The sequence below is a fragment of the Musca autumnalis genome, unplaced genomic scaffold (assembly GCF_047663935.1).
Source record: "Musca autumnalis isolate F117 unplaced genomic scaffold, ASM4766393v1 scaffold_5, whole genome shotgun sequence".
Taxonomy (NCBI): Eukaryota; Metazoa; Arthropoda; class Insecta; order Diptera; family Muscidae; genus Musca; species Musca autumnalis.
In genome coordinates, this window is record NW_027412088.1 from 2,168,101 (window position 1) to 2,194,253 (window position 26,153).

General features: G+C 35.4%; 1 protein-coding gene across 22 annotated transcripts in view; it reads left to right on the forward strand.

The window, feature by feature from the left end:
* Window positions 1-26,153, forward strand: part of KCNQ (KCNQ potassium channel) — a 117,092-nt gene that overhangs the window by 25,519 nt on the left and 65,420 nt on the right. For 3 of the 22 annotated variants that reach the window (XM_073991221.1, XM_073991212.1, XM_073991233.1), the window contains exon 3: window positions 2,410-2,570. The exons of 16 other annotated variants lie outside the window; for them this stretch is intronic. The gene's annotated coding sequence lies outside the window, so the exon portion shown is untranslated. Of the gene's footprint in view, window positions 1-2,409; window positions 2,571-5,062; window positions 5,414-26,153 lie in introns of those variants that run through there. 3 more of the 22 variants (XM_073991223.1, XM_073991224.1, XM_073991203.1) reach the window with 3 other exon arrangements.

Below are 26,153 nucleotides of genomic sequence, written 5' to 3' on the forward strand. Positions count from 1 at the left end.
TGCGGCCTTTTTGATTTTAGTGTATTTTTGAGGAAGTTGAAAACAGCCACACAATGAATGATACGAACCTTAATTCCATATATGGAGAAAGTGTGTTATCGATAAACGGATTGGAGTGATTAGAAATACACAGGCAACAGTTCCATAAGCGTTTCACATTTACATTAGATGTCTGCAACTGCGACCTTTAACGAAATCATTAAATTTTGTTGCAAGTTTTAAATTTAATGTGCACCAATTCGCACTGCAGACAACCATTCCCCCAATAATTGTCGTTGCCGCTGCAATGGCTGGTCTATTATTACATTTTGAACTGGTCGTGATATTAGCTGCCTTCTAACTAACTAACTAACAAATATTTTTTTTAACACCATGGAAAGTTTATTACTCTGCATTGTTTGTCCGGTGGTGGTGGTTTGGTGTGGCTGGCAGTTAAATAGCTCGGCGCTATCGCTAGAAGTGTCAGAATACCATTTAATTCCCCCACTTAGTACATTATTAAACAATCTTATCGATATATTTATGACGGACACACATTTGTGACTTTTGTTGGTGTGTCCGATTAAGAGTGCACCGGATTCATCACAAGAGCAACTGGCGTTGGTAAAAACGACTGGCATAAAAAACACACGCAAGGGGACACCACTAACTACTATAATTTATTGAATTATGAGTTTCAAATAGGATAGTATGAAACTATGCATTGGTATTGTGGCACTGTCCACGCTGCTGCGCAGCAAGCATTATTTTTCATTTTTTATTTAGCAGACACAGTTATTGATAAAACAGTTTCCTTTTCCTTCCAAATGTTATTTTTTCTTGCTAATGGCGTTACTCATTGCAAATTCAAACGTTCTAAGTGTAGATGTTAATTTTGTGTGGTTAGCGTTACCGCAAATCAAAATAATTCTATGACTTTATTATCGTTGAAGATTTAATGAAAATTTCTGGTACAGTGGTGTTTTAGTTAATTTGAATATTTGTATATTTTCTTAACACTACCCCGCGGTTGTTCAAGGAATCTGGTTTAAAAATAAGAACTTGGGTTCGATTATGTCAGTTTCGTCGGTCGGTTTTCGAGATAACTCTCGACAGAAGTAAACGATTTGGTAATTGATGTTGTATATCGTAATATTTCTTCCTAATTTAGATTAAAATCAAAGGTGTACTAATCGGACCACTCATTCAGGTACCTCCCTCTCTCAAAAGAGTAAAAACATTTTTGATTAGGTTCAGTTTAAGGACTGTTCGAGTACCTTGACTAGAGAACTCGATAACTTACGATTTGAGTATCTGACTTGACTAAACTATGCAAACCGAAATGTCCGTCAAATTCCAGGAAGGCCTTAATCCAGTTGAAACCAACTTTTATTGAAGTGCACATCAAGGGCTGTTGGAGCTTAAAATTGCGGTGTGTTGTCACATGTATTTTTTTCGTCGGCAATTCCATACTTTCTGAGATAACGACACAATATGTATTATTTCTAATCGAACAACTTCACCGGGTACGTCGCTCATAAAAGTGTTCGTTGATAGTTTTGACATTTTATCCGAAACGAAGGTAGACCTTGTGATTCTGTTTTCAACAACCTATTGTTTATGGAGGGCAATTCCATAACGGCTCCGAAATGAATTATGGAATAGGTCCAGATATTTTCACAGAAGAAGCAAACATTTTAATATCTTAAAAACTATTTGAGGATTGCAGTGTTTTTCAGACGATGATAGATGCCATAAAGGAAGCCTGTGCCATACTTCTACAGCATCACACATCAAAGTCAATGGATTTGTTGGTAACTAAAAACGAATTATTTCTCGATTTTTTCGACCTTCTGATTTCATTACTGAAGTCCTCTATCTTCAAGTACTATCTATAACAAGCACTGATCAGACGGGACAATACAGAAACATGTCGTCACCATAAATGCCCGAAGACGTAACCGACATGAAAATCGAAATTAATTTTTTGATGGAATCTAATACATAAAGTTAAGATACATGCATGGCAAAATTTCAAGCTTCTACGTTTAAAAATAACGCATCTATTCAAGAAATGGCATTTCGGAAAATGGAATAACATTGCAGATGTTGTTGTAATGACGGATCCCAAAACCAAGAGTTTTCGCGGTTTTAGATTCATTATTTACACCCTTTCGTACATGATTAATAATACTCCATATATTCGCCTTCTTAAGATTAATAATCATTCTAATTGAGGCTACGAAGGGTATAGCAAAATGTGGAATCATGGGTGCAGTGATTTGTCGCTGCATCATTTGTTGGCGCACACCTATACCGCGAGTTTTTTTATTCCTCTTGGCAACATAGGACTTCTACAAAGTTATCCCATCTTAATCTATCATGACATAATACTTTAATTTCATCGAATGATTTGTTTGTCTTCTTCAGGTCTACATGTACTGTTCTCCGCCAAGTATTCTTTGGTCGGCCAGTGCGCCTTGCTCCTTGCGGATTCCATTCAAGGGCTGCCCTTGGAATAGCTTCTATGCCCAATCCATTTCCATTTCCGCCTGATGATTTGCTTTCCAATCTGCTCTTCATTAGTCAAGGTAAGCAGATCAACATTGGAAATTGTTCTTGGCCAAAGTATTCCACATATTATCCGTAGTCATTTGTTGACAAAAGTTTGCAGCCGTTGGGATATGCTCTTAGACATGAGCCATGTTTCGCTTCCGTATAAATTAAAAATTCTTATTTTTGTTTTAAGGGAGATCTGAGTGGCCCTCCAGGTCTTGTTTAGACGACCAAAAGCAGAACTCGCTTTTTTGAGTCTGTTTATTACATCTTCTTCCGCGCTGTTGTTGGTTGCCATTATACTTCCCAGATAGCAGAAATTGTTCGTATAGCTAATTATGTGATTTTCTTTAACGAAGTGGGTGCCTATTATGTTGTTTAATCGCATCGCATATGTTTTTTTTTCTGTATTGATTTCAAGACCGATCTTTTTCGCCATATTAACCAGGTCATTAAATTTGCTCAGCATATCTGTAAATGTATGAGACAGTAGACATAGGTTGTCCGCATAATCTAAGTCTTCTAGATGTTGGTTGAAGTTCCAGACAATTCCTCTTTTCTGCTTGCTCAATTTTATCATTATCTCGTCAAGAACGATGGCAAAAAGTAGTGGTGATAGTGGGCAGCCTTGTTTTACACCGGCGTTGGAACAAAAAGGTTCGCTGATTATCCCATTGTGCCTCACATGCAAAAAAGCATTTTTGTACATAGCTCGTATTAAATTAATAATTTTTGCTGGAACGCCCTTCGAGTACAATGCATTCCATATTGCTGTCCGCTTTATCGAGTCGAAGGCTTTTTTGAAGTCAACAAAAACGAGATGAAGCGGAGATCTCCATTCTACAGACTGTTCAATAATTATTTGGAGTGTGTTCGTTTGATCCAAGCAGCTTTTATGGGGCCTAAAACCTGCTTGTTCTTCTCTCAATGCTTCTTCAACATATTTCAATCTATCGTTTATGATGGTAGCCTTTAGTTTATATATGGTATTTAAGAGTGTTATACCCCTCCAGCTGTTGCAATCTGTGAGCTGTTTCTTTTTGGGGTGTTTGATAATGGCTTCTTTTGTCCATGCATCTGGAAGGTTTTCATGCGACCGCAATTTTTTTTAACCAATTGGTAATTTTTTTTTGGATTAAAATTAATATTATGCAATTTAAAAGAATATACACTGTTCCACAACATCCCATACGGGACAAGGGAGACTTCATATCAATGAGTGCACCCCGATTCATATTTAGCTCAATGATATGGGACCTACTGTTTATCGCCGAGTCCGAACGGCGTGTCTTAAGACACCACTTGTGGAGAAATACTCAGAAAATGTCGCCAACATTACTGAGGGGTATTTTGCCACCGTTGAAAAATGTTTGATGTTGCCGGGCCGGGGAATCGAACCCCCGCGTGCAAGGCGGGCGTGCATACCATTGCACCACGCTGAAACCCAATTTAAAAGAATATAGTAATATTAATAATAGAATATTAATATTTTTCTTTTTTGAAATTTTGCCTGTTGGGGCGAAGATCATTTTTTAATGATTTTTTTATTAATTTTCTCGTTTTAGAGTTAAGCTTGATGATCGGAAATTATTTGCAAGTGAAAAGGGAAAGCCAAGGACTCGAACCCACATAGTCACCAAATTACGTTACCTGGTTTCACTGGTGGTAAAGTAGATCTTCAGTCGTATCGACTATGTAATGGCTTCTCTGTCCTAGAACTTTTCGTTTTTCAAATACAAATGTGTTTTATACATTTACGCGGATATTTGGCCGCTGAAATGTATTTTCTTCACGACAAACGCTTTTTTGCGCTGCCTTTGAAGTTATGAGTTTTGGTTTTGAACACTATCACGCCGTGACAACATTCTTTTGATATGTTTTCAAGGACGTGGTTTCAAATCCCAAATGGAGTCAGCCTGTTTTTTATTTTTTGAAATTTTGCCTGTTGGGGCGAAGATCATTAATATTTTTCTCCTCCTCTACAGTAGGAAGATACCCTTTTAACTTGAGTTCCGTCATTCCAAATAGTTAATTATTTGTATTACTTTTGCAAGTGAACAATAATCCGGTTAATGTATTATTTCATCATTCGTTGTACCGTCATTATTCGGCTACATCAATTAGATTAATTTCAAATATTATGAAAAACGATAGGATTTTTATGACTTCATTTGAACCAATGAAATAATTACTTTAAATGGAACCACTTCCAATAGGATTATGATTTTATTTAGGACTGTTTACTTGTTCTAATTAATATTTTGAAATAAATAAAAAAAACAATGTACATTTGTAAACAGAAGTCGAAAAATTACAGTCGTAACACGGCGTGAAAAAATTCCACCGTACATTTGTAAAAATACCACCTTTGTACCAAAAATGTATCGTTACTTTGGTCACATCTCATGAATATTATGCTAAATTAAAAAAATATATACATGCATATATACATTTCATTTAAACCACTGTGAAGCAATTATTCTGACACTTTACGATCGTCAAGCAAATCACAAATCGTTGCTTTTTTATAAACGTTGCTCAGTTATAGGCAAATGCAAATTGAAAAACTGCAAAAGCGCATAAATAAATCGGATCATTAACCCCTTTCGAATAATGAAAACGAAATATTTTTGTTAATACGATCACCGTGTAAAACGCGATCGAACAGTCGACGTTTATCTAACCGAGTGTTAGCCGCCAAAATTGTTGTTTCGGTCTTGTTTTGTTTCGAATCGAAAAATTATTCGCATTGTAAAAATTTAAACTAAACATCTAAAACATACTTAAATCCAAAACACATACGACTCTATATGTACATACATATGTATGTCTATCTGTTCGTTAGACATTCCTGACGTATGTAATACATACGTCACAGGCAAGTCGTCAAACACATTTGAATTTATTAAATTTTTTGTTTACAAATCAGCAACTCGCAACGAAAGGCAACAATAAAAAAAAACAACAGCCGACCGACATACATTGGTGTTCGAAAGAAAGTGAAAACAACATTAGCACCAACAAAAAAATTGTTAAACACCTGAAAATGGAACAGCGCACACAAACAAACATTGAAATCAAAGCTTGAAACAACTCAAGAATTTGGAATTAAGGGTTACACCCCAATACTATTCATTTCAGTGGGGTGGAGGGAGTGACACCGTTATTCGTTTCATACTCCAACAAAACTAATGCGTCACTCTGTCATAGTGACTATCTATTGCGAATATCTGAGTTCTACCTCGTATAGCTATAAATTTCATTTACATACCAATGTATGTAAGTGTGTTTCTATCTACATACATACGTATCTATGTCTTATTTATAAAGGCGTTTTTTGAGTTCTTGTTAATTTGACTTACGCGTGACACTCGAGCAAATTTCAATTCCAAGACTTTGCACGGATGGGTCATTGGAAAATACAAAGAAAAACGTCTCGAATATACGCAACGCGACACCAAAAAAGGATACAATGGCAATGCAGGTAACAAGATTCGTTTTGTCAAGGACAATCAAACAGCATTTATAACAACAATATGTATTGATTGACATTTGACATTTGGCTTCAAATGAATAGACAAGTAAGGCCCAATTGGATTTCCATTAAATAGCCTATATTGAAGATGGTAAAAACCGCTAATATCTGTTTTGAAAGAGCGTATCGAAACTAATCAAACGATTTTGTTTTGTAAGGCCGAGTTTGTATTTTATCACCTGTATTAACATTCCCTTGATTAATCTCTGAAAACGAAACGAAATTTGTTTAGCAGCGAAATGTTAAAAACCATCTTTATTGATATGTGTGAATAATTGTTCGGGACATTTGCCGCAAAATGTTCGATACCAAAAATCCTATGAAATCATGGGTGAAAGTGATATGGCATGTCATCTTTTTAGGCGAATCACCTATGGTTTTATATGAGCGTCACTCCCACAATATGCTATCTATATATATACTGTGGCGGCCAGCTAATTAGGGACAATAAATTCAGTTTAATAGATTACTCGATTACATTTAAAAATGTGAAGATTTTGATGAAATAAATTTAGTATATAAGGTATTGGTAAAAGGCACTATCGAGTGATGTCAAAACGTACGGAGATTCTCCATATGTGGGGAAATACAGCCCATGCTGATGACGAGACTACCATGTTTTGTTGCCTTAAAAATGCCTCATAACACATCCGTTAAATAGGATTTTCCCCTAATAACTCACACAACTGGTTAAAAAGTAATTCAATGATAATTGTACACCCAGTATGGAACGGTAATTGTAGTGTATGGTTCGAAATGATGTCTGACGTTAATAGAACTATAGTTTTTGTTATAAAGTTCCAAAAAATATCCAAATTTTTGGCGCATTAACGGAAAATAAGGCCTAAGGCCCCCTATGGGGGCTATATCATAACGTAGCCTCTGGAAACACAAAATATTAAGTTACAACCGATTCTGTTGTCAAATGGGACTAATACATTCAAAATACATTAAAATGACGCGTACTTTATATGGGGCGTTATATGGGGGCTATACCAAAACGTGGACTTATATAAAGCAACTTTGGTAGGAATGTGTTCTGGCCTCTGGAGACACAAAATACCAAATTACAGCCAAATTCCTTAAAACGACGACGCGTCAAGCGTCATTTTGTATGGGGGGCTATACGAGAGCGTGGACCTACATAGCCCGCTTTCAATATCAAAAGTCCTACGTACAAATAATAGATTTTCCCAAAATTTCATCAGGTTTCATTTTATTCACCACAATGTCTGGATATTGTTCTAATTTTTTTGTAAGTATAAGCGATATTATTTCAAAAATATGTTCGTAAATATGTGAAATTATTTAAAAAATTTCATTTTTCGCGAATCCATTGAGACTTTTCGATATTTTTTTGCATTATCGCAAAGGGTACGCATTATGTTAACGATAATAGGATATAACAGCTTACTACATTAAGCCGCGATTTTTTTTTAGAATTTTTTCTAATTATCATAATTAAAACGGTCATATCTCTTGCGCGCAACAATCAAAGTTGGTAACGTAAACGTAACGTTATTATGACTTTGGAATATTATCTTGTTACGCGTCCGCATTATTAAAAAAAATTAAAAAATCCCGAAATTCAAGCTTCAAAATGTCAGCATCAATTTTAGGTGGATGCAGTGGATATATCGAAAAATCATGCACAAGTACATGTTGCCCATGGAGTATTCTGTCATTCTTTCTTAAGCCAGAAATCTGAAGGGAACATAAAAAACTTGTTGGCTTCAACCCATTTTTACCAATTTTTCTATATTAATGCCAACACAGCTTCCACGAAAATACATTTTAATGGTCGACATTACGGGTCCCTCCTAAAACACTTAATTTTAAAGAATTTTAGTCATACAATATCGAATGTAACAGTTCGCGAATTCTAAGTGGTTGAAACCCGGATTCATCGATTGTAAGACATTTTTGGTTTTCATCTCACGTTAATAAAAAGATCGGATCATTTATGACTTCATTTAAACCAATACAAAAGATTCCTCTCTTCAAATTTAGCTGGGTTGTAATGCTTCTTATTCGTCTTGTTTCTGCTGTATCTTATATTTGGTCATTTATCTCATATTTGGGGTGGATTTAGCCAATTGTTCATATGTATATTGTTCTACCTTTTTATGTACTCATAAACTACAACTGAAAGGATATGATGAAAACATTTATTTAGAGATACGACAAAAACAAAGCAAGTTAGAGAGTGCTATAGTCGGACGGGGCCGACTATGAGATACCCTACACTATTTCACCTGGGTAAAGTCCCACGGTGCTCTTGAAACAACTTTAAATGGAAGGTGCTTACACCTGGGAAGTTTTTGCGGATTCTGAAACTACAATGTTCATAGATGAAAAAAATAAAAACAGTCGCCGGAGCGCTTTTTAAATAAATCGCGATTCAAGTTGACATTTTTAGGGGTTTTTAGGTCTTCACGATTTTGCTTGGCAACCGCAAGTCCTATCGTAATGGAATTAAAGAAAATGTTGTAGTTATGAAAATTCTCTACATAATTGACCTTCATAATAATATCGTAGGTTTTACCGTTATTGAGATATAGAAGTTCAAATTCGGACAATGCATTGACTTTATCGCTACCTTATAAAACAAGTTCATACATGGTGCTCCTTAACTAACTTTAAGTGAAAACCGCTTACACCTGGGAAGTTTTTGCGGATTTTGAAACAGCAATGTTCATAGGTGAGAAAAATCCAAAAACAAGAAAAAATTGCTGGAGGGATTTTTAAAAAAATCGTGGTCAAAATTGACATTTTTAGGTTTATTTTAGGTTTTCGCGATTTTGCTTGGGAACCACAAGTCCTATCGAAATGGGGCTAAACAAAATTGTGTAGCCATTCTCTAAAGGATGGACCGTTATGATTTGTTCATAGGTTTTAACATTTTTGAGATATATAGATGTTCAGGTCGCATTTTTAGCATTTCTGTTAGGTTTTCACGATTTGCTTGAAAACGGTAAGTCTTATCGAAATGGGACTAGAGAGAATCTTTTATCTGTGAAAATTCTGTACAAGATTGACTTTCGTAATATTTCGAGATATATAAGTTCAAGTTGTGCAATTGCTGTCATGACATTGTTTTATAAGGAGGCGATACAGTCAATGCATTGTCCCAATTTGAACTTTTATATCTCAATAACGGTAAAACCAACGAAATTATCGTAAAGGTCAGTCATGTAGAGAATTTTTATAGCTACAACATTTTCTTTAGTCCCATTACGATAGGACGTGCGGCTTCCAAGCAAAATAGTGAAAACCTAAAAAACCCCTAAAAATGTCAACTTGAATCGCGATTTATTTAAAAGGAGCTCCGGCGATTTATTTTTTTTTTTTTTGGTTTTGTTTTTTGATTTTTCTCATCTATGAACATTGTAGTTTCAGAATCCGCAAAAACTTTCCAGGTGTAAGCACATTTCATTTAAAGTTGCTTCAAGAGCACCCTGGTCAGATTATGGTTATGGTGTAACTCTGTTATTTGACTTTCTACATTAAAATAATTCGCATCAATGGAAAGGAAAAGAGTTCCTCTTCTAAATAATATATTCACGAAATAATGATATAGTCATTATACGCATCATTTTACCAATTTTTCCCGCTAAATATTATGTAATCATTATATTAAATTGCAAGCTTTTTTTATCGTAAAACCAAACTTTACTAAAAATTTCACGCCGATCAGACTATCATTGCGACCTTCAAAACCGCTAGAAAATCGAATAAATATGTTGTTGTTGTCCCTAAATATCTTACGATCACCAACACTAATTGTTTCTATTCTGGTCGGAACCCTGGAGATTCTTCTTCTTCTTTATTTGCCTATTCGTTTTTCGAATTTTAGCGATCAATGCAATTATATACATACACATTACATCTGTTACATTATAAATGTCATTTTGGTGTTTATAAATTTCTTATTATCTCAGCAAATGACTCTCTGTTTCGGCTTTCGCTGAGAAGATTCCCAACATCTTGGATACCAGTCCACTCCTGTATGTTATTAATCCATATCATTTCCTTTCTTCCTATAGTGGGTCTTCCTTCAATTTTTGTTCGGATTATATTTTGAAGTAGCTTATATTTATTGTTTCGCATTATATGACCAAGATAATCTGTTTTTCGTTTTTTATTATATGTATTATTTCCTTTTCCTGGTGTAGCCTTTGCAATACCTCACTGTTTGAAACAAACTGCGTCCATGCGATTTTCAATATTCGTCTGTATGTCCACATTTCAAAAGCTTCTAGTTTTTTAATATCTGTTGCCTTTAAGGTCCAAACTTCGACAGCGTATAACAGAACTGACCATACATATGTTTTCATGTATCGCAGCTTGGTTTTTATGTTTATATCATGGCTAGTAAAGATTTTTTTTGTTTTCTTAATATTGATTTTTAACCCATACAACTCGCTTTGTGCTACCAGCCTATTTAAGAGATATTGAAGACCTGACATGCTGTCAGCTAAGATTGTTGTGTCGTCTGCATATCTTATAATGTTAATGAAAGCGCCATTTACAAATATTCCTTTCTGAACATCTTTAAATAATTCCTGAAATATTTTTTCGGAGTAAACATTGAATAGTAGAGGTGACAATATACATCCTTGCCTAACACCTTTAGATATTATTATATCTTCAGTCATCTCTCCTTCAACATCAACCTGTGCTGTCTGGAGATTGATTACAAGTTTTAATGGATGGACGGACGGACACACATCTCAAAATCGCTTTATCTCGCCGAGATATGAACTTTGGTGTACCGAATATTTCGCCGTGTTACATGCATTTTTGGAAAAACAAACTTATAATACCCTTTCCACATTGTGGTGTAGGATATAAATAAACTGGATACAATTTTTTGAATTAGTTTGTCCTGCACATATTTCTTCTAGGACCCTAACTAAAAGTTTGCTAGCTAGAACAAGACGATATTCCTATTGGGTTCGGAATCATAGGCCAAATGTATACGAAAAATCTATTTTTTGATTAGGACAGAAATTGAACTCACTAAAATAATGGCTTTAAACCATGTACATATGTTATAACCAAATTCGTCTCATTTAATTTTGTGTCGATATAACCATGTCCGTCCATCTGTCTGGCTGAGTAGTTAACACGATAATTCTCGAAGGGAGTAACCGACGTTACAAAGTTAAAAGTGTTTTAAGGCCCATTCGAGGATCGTTTGAAATTTTCACCGAAGATAGTATTGTGGTCCTCATAACAACGATATAATTTTTTAGGATCATGTTCATGATACATGATATAACGACCGGCAAGCTCTAAAAAATTCCACGATGTCCAACAAAAATGGCTGGTTAGTACGATAAATATCAAAAGGAGTGACTACCAAACTTAGACTATGTTGTCCCATTTCTTCATGTGACTCTTCCACTAATGTTCCCTTTCACGCATTTCAGGCCACTTCTTGGATTATGTTGAAAATTTAATATAGGGTCGTTCTTAGGATCATACTTAAAACATTACAATTATTCCTGTGGAAGTCGATGGAATTTGTTTAGACCGTTTAGCAAATGTTTAACTTTATTAGAACCAGGGATTTCAAACATATTACATATATTCCAAGCTTAAAGTGAAGTAAAAGGCAATGAGAATCGAAGTTCAACCTGATGAAAACACACCTAAAAACACATTGTGAAAATAGGTACATGTTCACATTTGGACAAAAAAATCAAAAAACCCGTTTCACTTATATATTGCCCTTAATTTATTTTTTCAACATAAACATTCAAACGAATTGAATTGGACGATGGGCAACTTTCCCGTTTTTTTCAATGTCTATTTAACAGTTCTTTGCACTTGGCCACAGGATATGCTTGACCAATACAAAACATTGCCGAATCCTGTCATTCATGTTGTTCGTTCTTAGTGTGACCTCACCACAAGACAGTGGGATGCCAGCTAAATATAAAAATAACAAAACCGCAGTAAATGCAGACATTGTGTCAAGCAGAGTTCACATCGCGCAGACCCCATAGGAAGTGTTGTTTTAACCTTCAAATGTGCATATGTGTACGTGTGTGCGTGTGATATTGATGCGAATGTGTGCAGCATTTATTTCATTGCGAATGGTGTAATCGTTTAATAGATTTAAATTTTTATGCCTTTATGAACTATAAATTAGTTATTTTCGGTATTGATACCGTCTGTCTGTCCGCTCGTGCGTCTACCACAAAGCGCACCGTAAACATTAAACGGACAGTTTAATTAGCCATAAACATGGTGCCCAGGAATGAATTGTTTGTTTCATCGACATCAACATCGACGTCTTCCACTTTGGTGCCATCACTGCACTGATGGATGGATAGATAGATTAGTGGCTGGCTAGAATGAATAAAGGTGTAGAGGTGGCTGGGTCTCCTCAATTGCTTTTAACGAAACTGGCCAAACACCATGTGTTTGTTTATGCTACACCTAGAACCTATCGACTCACAACAAATAGGAAGAGGTGAAAAGCAAGCGGAAATTGCCAGAATTATGCCAATAGCCGTCAAGAAGAAATCGATCACGGCGATGGGGCCCAAGCGACAGCACCATTGCAACAACAATGCTATAGTTTAAATTCTTAATGACGGAATCGTTGCTCCATTTTGGCCTCATTCTTTTGAACTGTTTGCATCGATTAGCATTAATTTTTGCCTTTGTTTAGTAAACATTGTTTTCTTTTTTGCTGAAAGGAGTATAAATCAATATTTTTACTATTTCGTGTAAACGCTAAATAGTTTTCAGTTTGTGTTAATGCATGTGTGTGTGTGTGCAAATGAGTTTTGGCAATCAAAAACTATAAAAGAAACTACTAAAGTTTAAAATTTCGCACTGTGCACGGTGAGGGAAAGTAATTAGTTTCAAACTTTAAAAATCAGAACTTGTGCAAAGTGACATATCGATTTATTTCAAACTATTCCGAAATGATATCATTAATTATTATTAAAATAAGTTAAGTAATAAGTCCACAGTATTAAAAATGTTATTATGCTGACTCTATTATCGGCGATTCAAAATACAACAACCCATCATTATCCATTCATCAATGATATTGTCGCCGCCCAAATTCTTAACAAATTTTCACCACCAGACGACAAAAACAATAATTGAGGAAAATTAATTTGAAGCTATTTAGGTGTAACTGTTTGAGGCTGTTGTTGTTCGTGTTGTCATCGACGCCTATTTTAGGAGGCGATAAATGAAAATTACTATCACAGCTGTTGCATGAGCTCATTCATATTCACAACAAAACCAACAACAGCAACAACATTTACAAGAACAATAACGACAACGGTCAACTACTTCCTTTGATGGCCTAGCAAAGGTAAGAGGAATAGTGCCGTCGAAAGAAAATCCATAAACACGTGTGTCAAGATAATGCCAAAAGTAATGTAAAGATCATGTCTTATTTATGATTGAACATGTGCAAGGTACACATACATACTCGTACATACCTAATAACCCAGTGAACATGGTTATAGCAATAAGTTATAAAGAGTATTTGTCTGTTTGCCCACAGGGTATGTAAACCTTCACCATATGAATACCAGGAAGAGTAAAAGAAGACAACAATAATTACAACAAGTGAACAAAGGCTATAGTCGGGAAGGGGCCGACTATGTTATACCCTACCCCACTACTCCTGTGCATAAACTTTTCACTCGTATACATTTATTTTAGGGAGATACTAAAGTTTTCACCTATCTGGCTTTTGTACGCGTTGCTGGCCCTTGAAACAGTTTTATGTTACCTTTTCTTAAGTCATCAAATATATTTTTCTTGCATCGCTTATTAGTCGGGATCTGCAAGTGACTATAAATAAAAAATCGTCAGATATGTTGGAACCCGGTGCAATGGTATGCACACCAGCCTTGCACGCTGAAGGTCGTGGGTTCGATTCCCGGGCCAGGTAACATCAAAAAACTTTTCAACGGTGGCAGAATACCCCTCATTAATGTTGGCGACATTCCCTGAGTATTTCAGCCTTGTAAAACTTCTCTACAAGTCTTAAGACACGCCGTTCGGACTCGGCGATAAACAGTAGTTGAGCTAATATGAATCGGCGTGCACTCATTGATATGATAGAAGTCTCCCTTGTCCATTCTGGGATGTTTGTGGAATAATTATTATTATGTTGGTGTCGATATGCAACTTTAACATACCGCCAAAAAGCTGATGACTTGAGGCATGCATTTATTTCATCTGCTGGAATAGTGTAACTGGAAGTGTTTGTCTGAAATCTAAACGTGAATTGCTTTTAGATTTCAGAAATCTAAACGTTAATTGCTTTTAAATTCTTCAAGAATAGATCTAAAGCTTCTAGGGAATTTTTAATGTACATTCGTTCCCGATGATAACTTATATTTATTATTGTATATGTTCAATTTAAGGGCCGACTGTGTCACCTTCCACCTTCTTATAATGTATATCTTATATACCAGATGAAGCTATAGCTATCGATATGTCGCCTTCTAATTTAAATACTTGCTTTCCAATAAGACCAAAGCTTCGTTATGCATAACATCTGGTATTTCTATTGATTTGTGACATATTTACAAAAAGTGGTAGTGGTCGGGTCTAATGGTTTGTAAATTTTACATATATAGTCCTTTAAAAAAAGGGCGCAGGGTATAACCCGCACCTCCGAAATTAAAAAAAAAATATATAGGTCTTAAAGCCACAAATAAGTGCCTCGGGTCGGAGACAAAACTACCATTGCCTATGGAATTAATTTTCAAACTGCGCTCCACCGCAATTCCACAAAATATATAGCTTACCACAAGGGGACATTATGCAGTCTATTTTCACAAGGATTATTCCGGTACATTCCCTGAAATTTGTATGAAAATCGTTTCAGAAGTTTCAGACTTATAACATATTAAAAAAATTGGGCGTAGTCGGGTATTAAGGCCACAAAATGAGTACCTGTACATTCTCTGAAATTTTCCGGAAATCGGCCATTTTTGAGTCTATACGGAACATACAACATGCACACATGGTCTTTTATATAATACTAGCTGAACCCGGCGCGCTTCGCTACCCCGAATAAGGTATAACATATTTTGAAACATTTATTTGAAGGCCAATTTTCGTCACACATTCCAACTTTCATTAAAAACGGGTATATATAGAGTGTTTGGTGCATCAAATACATGAAATCTAACGAAAATATATATGGGAGCTATATCCAAATCGGAACCGATTTCAATATAATTTGGCAAATTTATTTCTAGACCCAATTCCGTCACACATTCCAAATTTCATTGAAATTGGACTAACATAGCGTGTTTGATGCATTAAATACATGAAATCGGCCGAAAATATATATGGGGGCTATATACAAATCTGAACCGATTTCAACATAATTTGGCAAATTTATTTCTAGACCAAATTCCTTCATACATCCAAAATTTGGAGACATTATCTCTTATCATTCTATAGATATTTGCATAAAAAATCTAAATTTGTGGAGGTACCTCCTATTCTGATGTTATATCTGCGAATCAACGCAGAATTTCAGAAATTTTTACAGCCTATGTTACTTTCAGGCCATGTAGAGATATACCCTGAAAATTTCAGGTAGATCGGATCAGTGGTTTTTGAGTCCATAAACTTCTAACAAACAAACGTACAAACGCTTATAACGTCGTTGTTTATAACGTCATATTGCTTATAACGACGAAATTCGAAAGTCCCGAATTTCTGCCCTTTTTATTCCACACAAATAAATATCGCTTATAGCGTCATCGCTTATAACGTCATACCGGTTGTAACGTCTGTTTTTTGTGAAATATCTGAATTCTGCAATCGGTTATAACGTCGTCTAATATTTTGATGAATGTTATTTTTTCAAACTCAAACAACAAGAATATACTAAACATATGCACAACATGCTCGAAGGTGGGATTGGACAACTGAATTACGACTCACATGTAGGCAGTCTCAAGACAATTAAGCTTGAATTGTTGCCACCCAATAACACATGGACCAATGTGTAATAAAATCATTTAAATCGCATTGCCGGAAACCGTTAGTGCCAGAAGCATGTTTAATATATCTGCTGCATATTAACGTACTATATATTAATAATATATTAACGTAATATATCTGCTGCAGAATTAATTTAATATCGTTATTTTTATTATTTTGTTTTTAAGACATTTGAATTGAATTTCATATTTACTTAATAAAACAACGTATTTATACCCAAAATTCACTATACATAATAATTTTATCTTTTTTATAAATATCGCTTATAACGACTATCGCTTTTAACGTCCGATTTTGGTCAGTTCATTAACCGACGTTATAAGCGATTTCGACTGTAGATGTAATTTTATTAAACTCTCAAATAGAGTATAGTCTAAAAGTAAAATCGAGTAAAATCGATTTGTAGGATGGAAGTTCGCAGTTCGTGATGAGGTGGTTTGGAACAGGGTGGTTCGGAGCAGGGTTGTTCGGAGCAGGATAGTTCGGAGGAAGTTTGAATCAGGGTGAATCGGAGTGTGAAAGTTCGGAGCAGGGTGGTTCGGAGGTTGGAAGTTGATAGCGGGGTGGTTCGGAGGGTGGAAGTTTGGAATGGGGTGGTTCGGAGCAGAGTGGTTCCGAAGGTGAAAGTTTGGAGCGGGGTGGATCGAAGGGTGGAAGTTCAGAGCGGTGTGGTTCCGAGGGTGGTAGTTCGTAGCAGGGTGGTTCGGTGGGTGGGTTTTCGGAGCAGGGTGGTTTGGGGGGTGGAAGTTCGCATCAGGATGGTTCGGAAGAATTAATTCAATCGTTCGTTCCAGTTTTGCTAAAATAGCGTTTTTAAGAAAAAATCAGGCATAGGGGAGGTACCCGCCCCTCCGAAGCTCAACAAAATGTATAGCCTATTTTCACCACGGGTCCTCCCTGTGTATTCTCTGAAATTTTCAAGAAAATCGGTTCAGCCGTTTTTGAGCCTATACGGAACATACTAACATACACACACTGTCGTTTATATATAAAATTATAAAAGTCGAACTGAACCAAAATAATTAATATTTAATTTTATAAATGAAGGAAAATGTCACCGAATTCGAACTAAAAATAAGTTTGCCAAATTTTATTGAAATTAGTTCATTATATTCGCCCGATTTGACTATGTTTGTCTAACGAAAAACGGTTCGGTAGTGCGAATTTGTAACTCATTTTTTGGTTACCGACAAAAATTGGTAAAATTAAAACGCAAAATTATAAATGAAAAATAATAAAAATGTAGTAATTATTATTAATAAAGAAATATAATAAATAATATGAAATCGTGGTGGTATAGGGTATGATGTAGTTAGCGCCGTCTGACTTTGACCCTTTCTTTACTGGTTTTAATTAATACTTTGAAAATTCCCGCTTTTGAATTCCCCCGTTTAAAAGATTATTAGGTAATTAATAAATAGACAGCGGAATTTTATGCAACCACTATTTTTGGTCCGATTCATGTAAAATTTTGGGACTGGGCATATTTTTGGCTTCTGATTAAATTGCAATCGAAACATATGATCTTTGCAAAATGCATTAATTTTTGCATATGCAAAATTTATGCATTTTACATATTTTCTTATGCAACAAATATTTTAATAATAGGTACAAAAATGTTTGTATGTAAAATTGTTTTGTTTTTAAATTTTAAATGTTTTTAAATTCTTTTCAGACAAGTTAATAAAATAGAGAAATGTATAACCACAGCCTCGACCTTCAAAATACCGAAAATCGGGAGGTATCGTTCTATGGGGGCTATATGAAGGCTGAACCTAAACCGACAAATCTTAGGTGAAAAGTTGTTTACCCCCAAGGAAGACTTAATACCAAATTTCACTCATTTTGGCGCGATATTGAGGCCACAACCTTCAAAATACCGAATATCGGGAGGTACCGTACAATAGGGGCTATATGAAGACGTGGACCTATACCGACAAATTTCAGGTGGTCAGTTGTATACCCCCAACGAAGACTAAATACCAAATTTCAGTCATTCGGCGGGATATTGAGGCTAAAACTTTCAAATATCGAAAGTCGGGAGGTACCGTTCTATAGTGGCCATATAAAGACGTGGACCTATGTAAAAATATGTCAAAATATGCAAAATATGCAAACATTTCTGGGCCTAATTCGTTTTATTTTGTGATAAAACGAGTTTCTGTCTAATCAGATTTTCTCTAAGACCTCCTAACCACATATGCATTTGCATAGAATTCCGCTGTCTATTAATAAGCATCAAAAAATAGGAAACGCTTTTTTACCGAAAGTAGATCAAGATGTGTCTTTTCAGATAAAAAAATGCTAAAAAGGCCGATAGTTTTCTTCGGATAATCATAAGATATGGGGCTTCACCCGCACTGATGCAATGATTTATTTAAAACTGAAGGATGTCGAAAAGAATCCTTACTAGGTCAATCCGTGTGAAAATTCTTCAAAGATTGATTATAGCCACAATTCAACCTCATTAATGTATTTCAAATACTTGTTGTGTGTTCAAATCCATGACCACTTTAACATCGTCATAGTTGTTTATAAATAGAATAATGCCGCTCTAAAAAATACTGAAAATAATTGGCAATCTCCTACACAGACATCGTTTTTGGAACGAATGCAAATAATATGCGCAGAATAAAGCACAAACATGTGCCGCACAGATGACTTTAAATACATTTCAATTCGACATCTCTATTGAAAGATCCATTCTCCTGGTATTCAGTGAATCATGGCCACCAACGAATGGAAGTGAAATGAAAAGTTTTGCTGGTCACATTTTGCAGATGGATGGGCGCTCATACTCGTACATATATGTGTGCCCATTTTACATTTGTATATTCACTCATTCAGCTTTCATGTTCAATTCCGAAGAACAGAAAATGTCTAAATACGGGACGATAATGAGAAAGCCAAGAGTCAATCACATTGATTAATTCCATGTCAAACAATTGATTGATTTTTTTCTTTGCTCTTGATTTGCTTCCGTTTTTCCGTGTTCATATTCACACCATCGTCGTTGTTCGCTGTGTCCATCCGTGTCCGTGTTCATGTTCATCATGTCCGTTTCATGTTAATTCACAACAATGTGCAAAATGAAAAGCAAAAGCAAAATACGAATTCTGCTGAAAAGCCACCCAACAACATAGAGGAAAATGACAATTTAAGCCAATAAGTAGACGCAATAATTTGTGGTGGCAACAACATTGAACATTAGTTGACCTACAGACAAACGCCTCGAGTTTATGGCCAATAGCATTGTGCATAAATTAGCAAAGTGGAGGAGTGTTGGAGGTGTGTGCGTGTGTGTGTGGTCACATCGAATATTTGGATAACTTTGCGTTTTGATAGTCGCTGAATTGATACTTTAAGCCCCATTTGGTATGATTTATTTAGTCGTCCACTCCAGACATAATCTCCACACAAAAAAAGCTTTGGAATGACAACACCGAGCGTATGATAACAGGAATAACAGAGGAAGGGAGTGTGTATTTTTTCCGAAGTATTCCCTACAACAGCTGCTAGTGACAACAGATGTGTTGAATGTTCAAATAAATTTATTCGGTCGACATTTCATTACTATTTTGTTTGGTTTTGTTGTTTTGTGAGTTCGTATCTATTTACGTTTGAAAATGTAATTTACTTCACTGGAGCATTCAAGTTCATGAGGTTGAAAAAAAAAAAAAAACAATTGACGAAACTTTTACAACATAACATTTACATTTTATTCATATCCCGTTTCCATAAAACAAGCCTCCTCTTACCTTAAAAATTTTTTGTTTGGCTGATAACTCTCGAACGGATCAATCGATTCGGTTCAAATTTTGGGTATCGAAATATTTTGTCCAGATTCGATTTAAGTTCGAACATGGGCCATATCGGTCCACTCCTTCAGGTACCTCCCCCACAAAAGTTCAAAAATGTTCGGAAAAATTGTCCGCACGATAACTCTTGAAGTGAGTAACCGAATTAGTCCATACTTTGCACATCGTGACATTTCTACCAGACATAGATGAAGATCCAATATGGACCCTATTGGTTTACTCTTTCGGGTACCTCCCACACAAAATTTTGCTTATGTGCAGTTTAAGGCCTGCTTTCGAATCAGTTTGATTTTTGTTGCAGCCACTTGTATTCACTACCCCCATTACGACGATATAATTTTTTCAGGAGCAAGTCCATATATCCTCAGAAATCAGCACGAAAACTGCAACCCATATAATACCATGTGTCGTAGTTGGAGTGCACGATAACTCTCGAACGGATCAACATATTTGGTTAAAATGTTGGGTCTTTCAATATTTTGTCCAAACTTAGTTTAAATTCGAAGATAGATCATATCGGTCCACTCCTTCTGGTACCTCCCTTACAAAGGTTCAAAATTTTTCGCCAAGATGGGCATGATAACTCTAGGAGGGAATAACCGAATTGAGCCAAACTTTGCTATTGGTAATATTACTTTCAGGCATAGATCGAGTTCTAATATGGACTATATCGGTGCACTCATTTGAGTTCCTCCCACACAAAATTTGGAAAAAGTATAGTTTAACAACTCCTCTCTGATCTTATTAATTTGTGACGCAGCAGGTTGCACTTGCGGACTCTGTTACGACGTTGTAATTTTTTATGGGAAAGTCCATACTTCCTGAGATAATGACCCAAAAAGATCCAGAAAATTCTACCGGCACCACCTAAACTGGCTAATGTGTAAAGCAACCCTTTTAGAGAGAAACGATTTAGCTCAAACTTTGTAAATTGAAAAGTAAAATTGTAATATATTTAAATTCAGAAAATTAAGTACAACATATTTAATTATATAGTCTGTAAGGAAAATATCCATCGACTAATAAAGAAAAAAAATTCCTACAGATTTGTATTAGGTCCGAATACATCGGATCACTCCTATGGGTACACCCACCTTACCCAAAGTTTGGAAAAAATGCACTCGTCTTGGATCATTCTGAATTTTGTTGCAAAATGTAGTTTTTTGCGGCCCTTTCCATACTGGAAAATTTTCCCAACAGCTAAAAAACCTACAGAAGTATTGTGTTAACTTTTTTTCTTCGGGTACGTGGCTGAGGGTATATCTCTGTCGGCTCAGCTGACTGATACTTTCTTACTTGTTTTTGTTAAATTATACAAATAGAACAGACATACCTCATTACTCATTACTTTAGAATTTTTAATTTATTGATAGTTTTTATGTAACATAAACATGTGTTAATACTCGTAGTAAAAGCTGGCAAAAATGTAAAAAATGTAACGTAATAAAAAAACTACCTGCGGTCCATAATATCAGATATACATGCCCAATCCCATAACAACTGATGTATCTAGTGGATATAAAGTGGTGGACATTGGATGATGCTGCTACGGCACAGGGTGTAAGGAATTACATCATTATCGCCAATTCTATTTTATAATTTGAATCTGTACGTAAAATCATCAGAGCCACAAAGTACATGTCATATTTGTAGGACTTTGCGGGCATATATTGCCAACATTTTGCCAACGTTTTTGTAGAACACATTTCGTCAATACATAGCCGATGTTTTTATGCCTACCCAGTATCAAATTGTTTATTGAGACTCTCAATAATTAAATGACGGTTCTTTGTTTTTGTCGTGTCATAAAATTGAAGATATTTTCTGAAGGAAACAAATTGCTTGAATGTCACTGCGTTACGATTTGTTTCAAAGGAATGTGTGAAAAAGTATCTGTTATCATTCTGATACCGATATAAATTTATAAGTTAGGGTTAGGTTAATAAGAAGGCCGATACAAAGATAGCTACATACATATCAGCATGGACATTCCCGTAAGCCAGAGTAGGCCTGTTCGGAGTCTGGAGCAGATTATATTTAAATTATTTTATGACATAATTAACGTCATTTTAGAAATTATGTGCCCTTGAAAAAACCCCTTTAGTTTCTAAACACATTTCCCCTGATTAGGCTGAGTTCTTGTATTGTGTCGTTTTCAAGGAGATGGGTTCTTAGGATCTCGAAGGCTGCCCAACGACAGAGATAGTGTCCCACCGTTTCGTCATCCTCCCCGCATGTTCTGCATTGACTGTTTCCGCACAACGTTTGCTCTATGGAGTGTCTTGCCAAAGGGTTAGCTATCTCATTACCTCCAAACCTTGTATGTCCTCCTTGTACAGATATAACGTTTACCGAACAATTATGGGAGTAGTCGTTAGCTCACTTTTTACCCCCCCAAGACAGTTTTAGATGTCACTGTCCTGTTTGTTATAGCTGTAATAGCTGATCTAGTGTCCGTTGTAGTACGTTAGCATATAACCGGATTCAATAAATCTACTGAATTTCAAATGTCAATTCCATTGCGTATACCTGAAATAAATGTCTAAAACATACAAAGTGTTAAAAAAAAATAAATAATTATAAATACTCTGTGAATAAAGCAATGTCTACCCAAAATTTAATTGTAACCGGCATGTCCTTTAGCGTAGCGTCAAATTTTCGCCCGCTGAAAGATATGTTTCACCAAAGAAGTACCAAAAGAGCATCGCTCTGTTCTTTAGTGATATTTAAAGTTTAAATAGAGTTTTAAATTAATAGAGCTGCATAGCAAAATATTAACTGAACACGGTCAAAAGCAAAAATATTAGCTCTGTTCCTTTACGTGTCTGAGCCTTCCAGTTTTACCAATTTCTACCCGAAAAATGGTCCCGTACTTCAAAAAGCATACAATTTATATGAGACCAGTTCAACACTCATGCCATTAGATGGTACAATCTTTCAGCTTGTGAAATACAATTATCATAAGACAATTCACACAAAATGTTGACAGTTACGTATGAGTAATTACATCTTTTTATAAGAATATTCATAATACGCCACAATATTCTTTAACAGAAATCTTCAATGGCAACTCTGCTTACAAAAATGGCATGCAATAAAAACAATCTTCCCCAAAATAAAATGACGCAGATGGCGTTAAATCCATTGTAAGGTGAAGGTTGTTGGTTGTCTTACAATATGATACCGAGTTAATGCCCCTACTCGAGCAATTTATTTGTCGATGATTACTATGGCAAACAAACATTCTGACACACTTCAGCCGCAGACACCATTACACGTTTGCTACGACTCGGCTCCCTTGTCGCTTGTGCCATTTGTGTATCCCCCCTTTGCAACACATCAGATGCCATTTAGTTTCAAATAAGGTGGTAGGTACTTCATGGTGGAAAACACAAACACAATTTCAAGAAATCTCGCTGAAATTCCAACACCGCAACCAATTAAAATTTGGCCATGTTTATAAATTGGAATGCCAGATAAACGGCGACGAGGTGCTGAAATAAATGTCATATATGTACTGTCATTCAACAGCAATCACCTATGTATGTGAGAATGTAAGCCCCGCACGGAAATAGCTATATGTTGGAGGTACAGATATGTTAAGTTTGTCTGAAAGGTGTAAAACGATTAGTTGTCGATTCAAACAAAATATGTGAAAAGTTCAAAATAAATATACACGGTGCTCTTGAACCAACTTTAAATGAAAGGAGCTTACATCTGGGAATTTTTTGCGGATTCTGAAACGACAATTTTCATAGATGAGAAAAATCAAAAAAGCAAAAAAAAAATCGCCGGAGCGCTTTTTAAATAAATCGAGATCAAAATTCACATTTTTAGGTTTTTACGATTTTGCTGGGAAACCGCAACTCCTATCGAAATGGGATTAAAAAATATGTTGTAGCGCTGAAAATTCTCTACAAGGTTGACTTTTATGATATTAACGTAAGTTTTACTGGTTTTGAGATACAGAAGTTCAAATTGGGAAAATGATCGATTTTTTTGGTTTTGTTTTTTTTTATTTTTCTCATCTATGAACATTGTAGTTTCAGAATCCGCATAAACTTCCCACTAAGATCCTTTCATTTAAAGTTGGTTCAAGAGCACCGTGTATAATGACATCATTCTGAACTATTACTACCAGGTTTTGCTGGGTTCAGAAAACATTCTATTGGGAATAAAGTTTTTTTTATTTTATTTATTTATTTACAGATATTTATTATAATTATAAATTATAATAAAGAAAAATTACAAAAGCACTAGCAATAAAAGCTATCGGCTATGGAAATAAAGTTTAAGATAAAGTACGGAGAATGCAGAATTTTGAGATCCACAATTTAAGATCCTTCACCATAAGTCTTTGCTTTGCTATATTTCGTAATAACCGAACTTGTTAGTTTTTTTATACCCTCTGCATTTATGTTAACGAGGATATATACACTTCCATACGAGCAAAATGTGCATTTATATGGTTTTAGACCCCAACTATAATATGGTCTCTATCGGTCCACTCCTTCGGGTAACTCCCACACAAACTTTCGGAAAAGTTAAGTTTAAGACCTGCTCTCGAATCGCTTTGATTTTTGTTGTAGCAACTTGTATTTTCTGCCCTCATTACCACGGTAAAAGTTTTATCAGGGGCAAGCCCATACTTCCTGTGAAAATAGTCCAAAAGGTTTAAAAAATCCATATGGTACCATGTATAGTGGTTGGAGCGCACGATAAGTCTCGAACGCATCAACCGATTCGGCCTAGAAAATTTTGGGATATTTATCTTAACGGTTGTGAACGTATCGAATAGATGCGAACATTTTGCTAAGACATATATAGTATTTATAGTAGTATATGTATCTTCAAACTTCATTTAAGTTTGAAAAAATAGAACGATCTGCAAAGGTTTGAACCAATGTGAGTCACTCCTTCTCGCGCCTTCCAGCCATTTTTGTTGCTTACCATAGGATTTTTAAAGTTTGAGATAATAGTATAGGATTTGAAAATTTTATCGCTCTAAACCGGACCACAAGACTACATTCAATAATTAAGTGCAATTGTTGAACTTTTGTGAGGGCGGGACCCGAAGGTTATCAGGACAACATAAACCTTCTTTGAACTTGATGTGCGCTTGAAAGAATTTGTACGATGTGCAATGTTTCCTCCAAATCGGATACTCATTTCTTAGGTAATCGTGCTCATCAGTCATTTAAGTTGGTGCCGGCAGGATAAATAATCCTGTCCCTCAAATTGGGCTGATATAGTCCATATTCGATCTATGTCTGGAAGAAATATTACGGGTGCAAAGTTGGGACAAAATGGGGTTCTCCCTTCGAGAGTTATGGTGCGCCCCACCATAACCACATCAAAAACGCATTTTAATACGCAATATTTTTAGAAACATTGAAATAAACGATATAACTCCACTCTAGACTCTGAATTTTATTAACTCGAAAACTGAAATGTGAAGAAATATCCATTCTTTCTGACTCTTGCACCCATGTTCATGCTTCTCCCCTATGACCCGCCACCCCACCGGTGAAGCACTTATAACTGATATCAGTTTTAAAATTTTACTCACTTTTAAAGTTCTCAATACAAAAGGAAATGATTTGAATCATATAAAAAATTATATTTTACAAAATATTGAGGATTTTTGCGAGATGGTTCAGTCGCATATGTTTTGACAATTAAATTGTTAGGCGTGTTATGTATTCTAAAATTTGTTCATGATTGTTGTTGTATATCGAGTCAACATTTTTCATTTTCTTATAGGCCGTTTACATATTACCGGGTTAACCCAGTGGGTCTGGGTTTCAAATGCCATTTCCATTGTGTATACTTCAAATAAATCCTCATAAAGAAGGTTAACCCTGCAAAAAGCTATAATATAAACGCCGTATTATTTTTGAAACATTAAACTATAAATTTCCTTCAACACAAATTTCTCAATTTTTACATTAATAAGACCACAGCTTCCTCTTAAATTATTATTTTATCGTGCTAAAACAAAACTTACTGCATATTTCAAATTTTGGCGTGTTTCAATACTCCAAACCTCAGTTTCATTATATATTAAAATTCTACGAAAAAGCCGACTTACTTACTTACCCTGTAGGAAATGTCAATAGCGAATCTATACTGACTTACTGCTGACATTGTCAACACTACTACTGATAAAGTGTAGACAACTCATGTAAATTCCTATAGACATTTTGTATGAACGTGTCATTCGAAGGTCTCTAGTTATATTGAACCCAGTATGT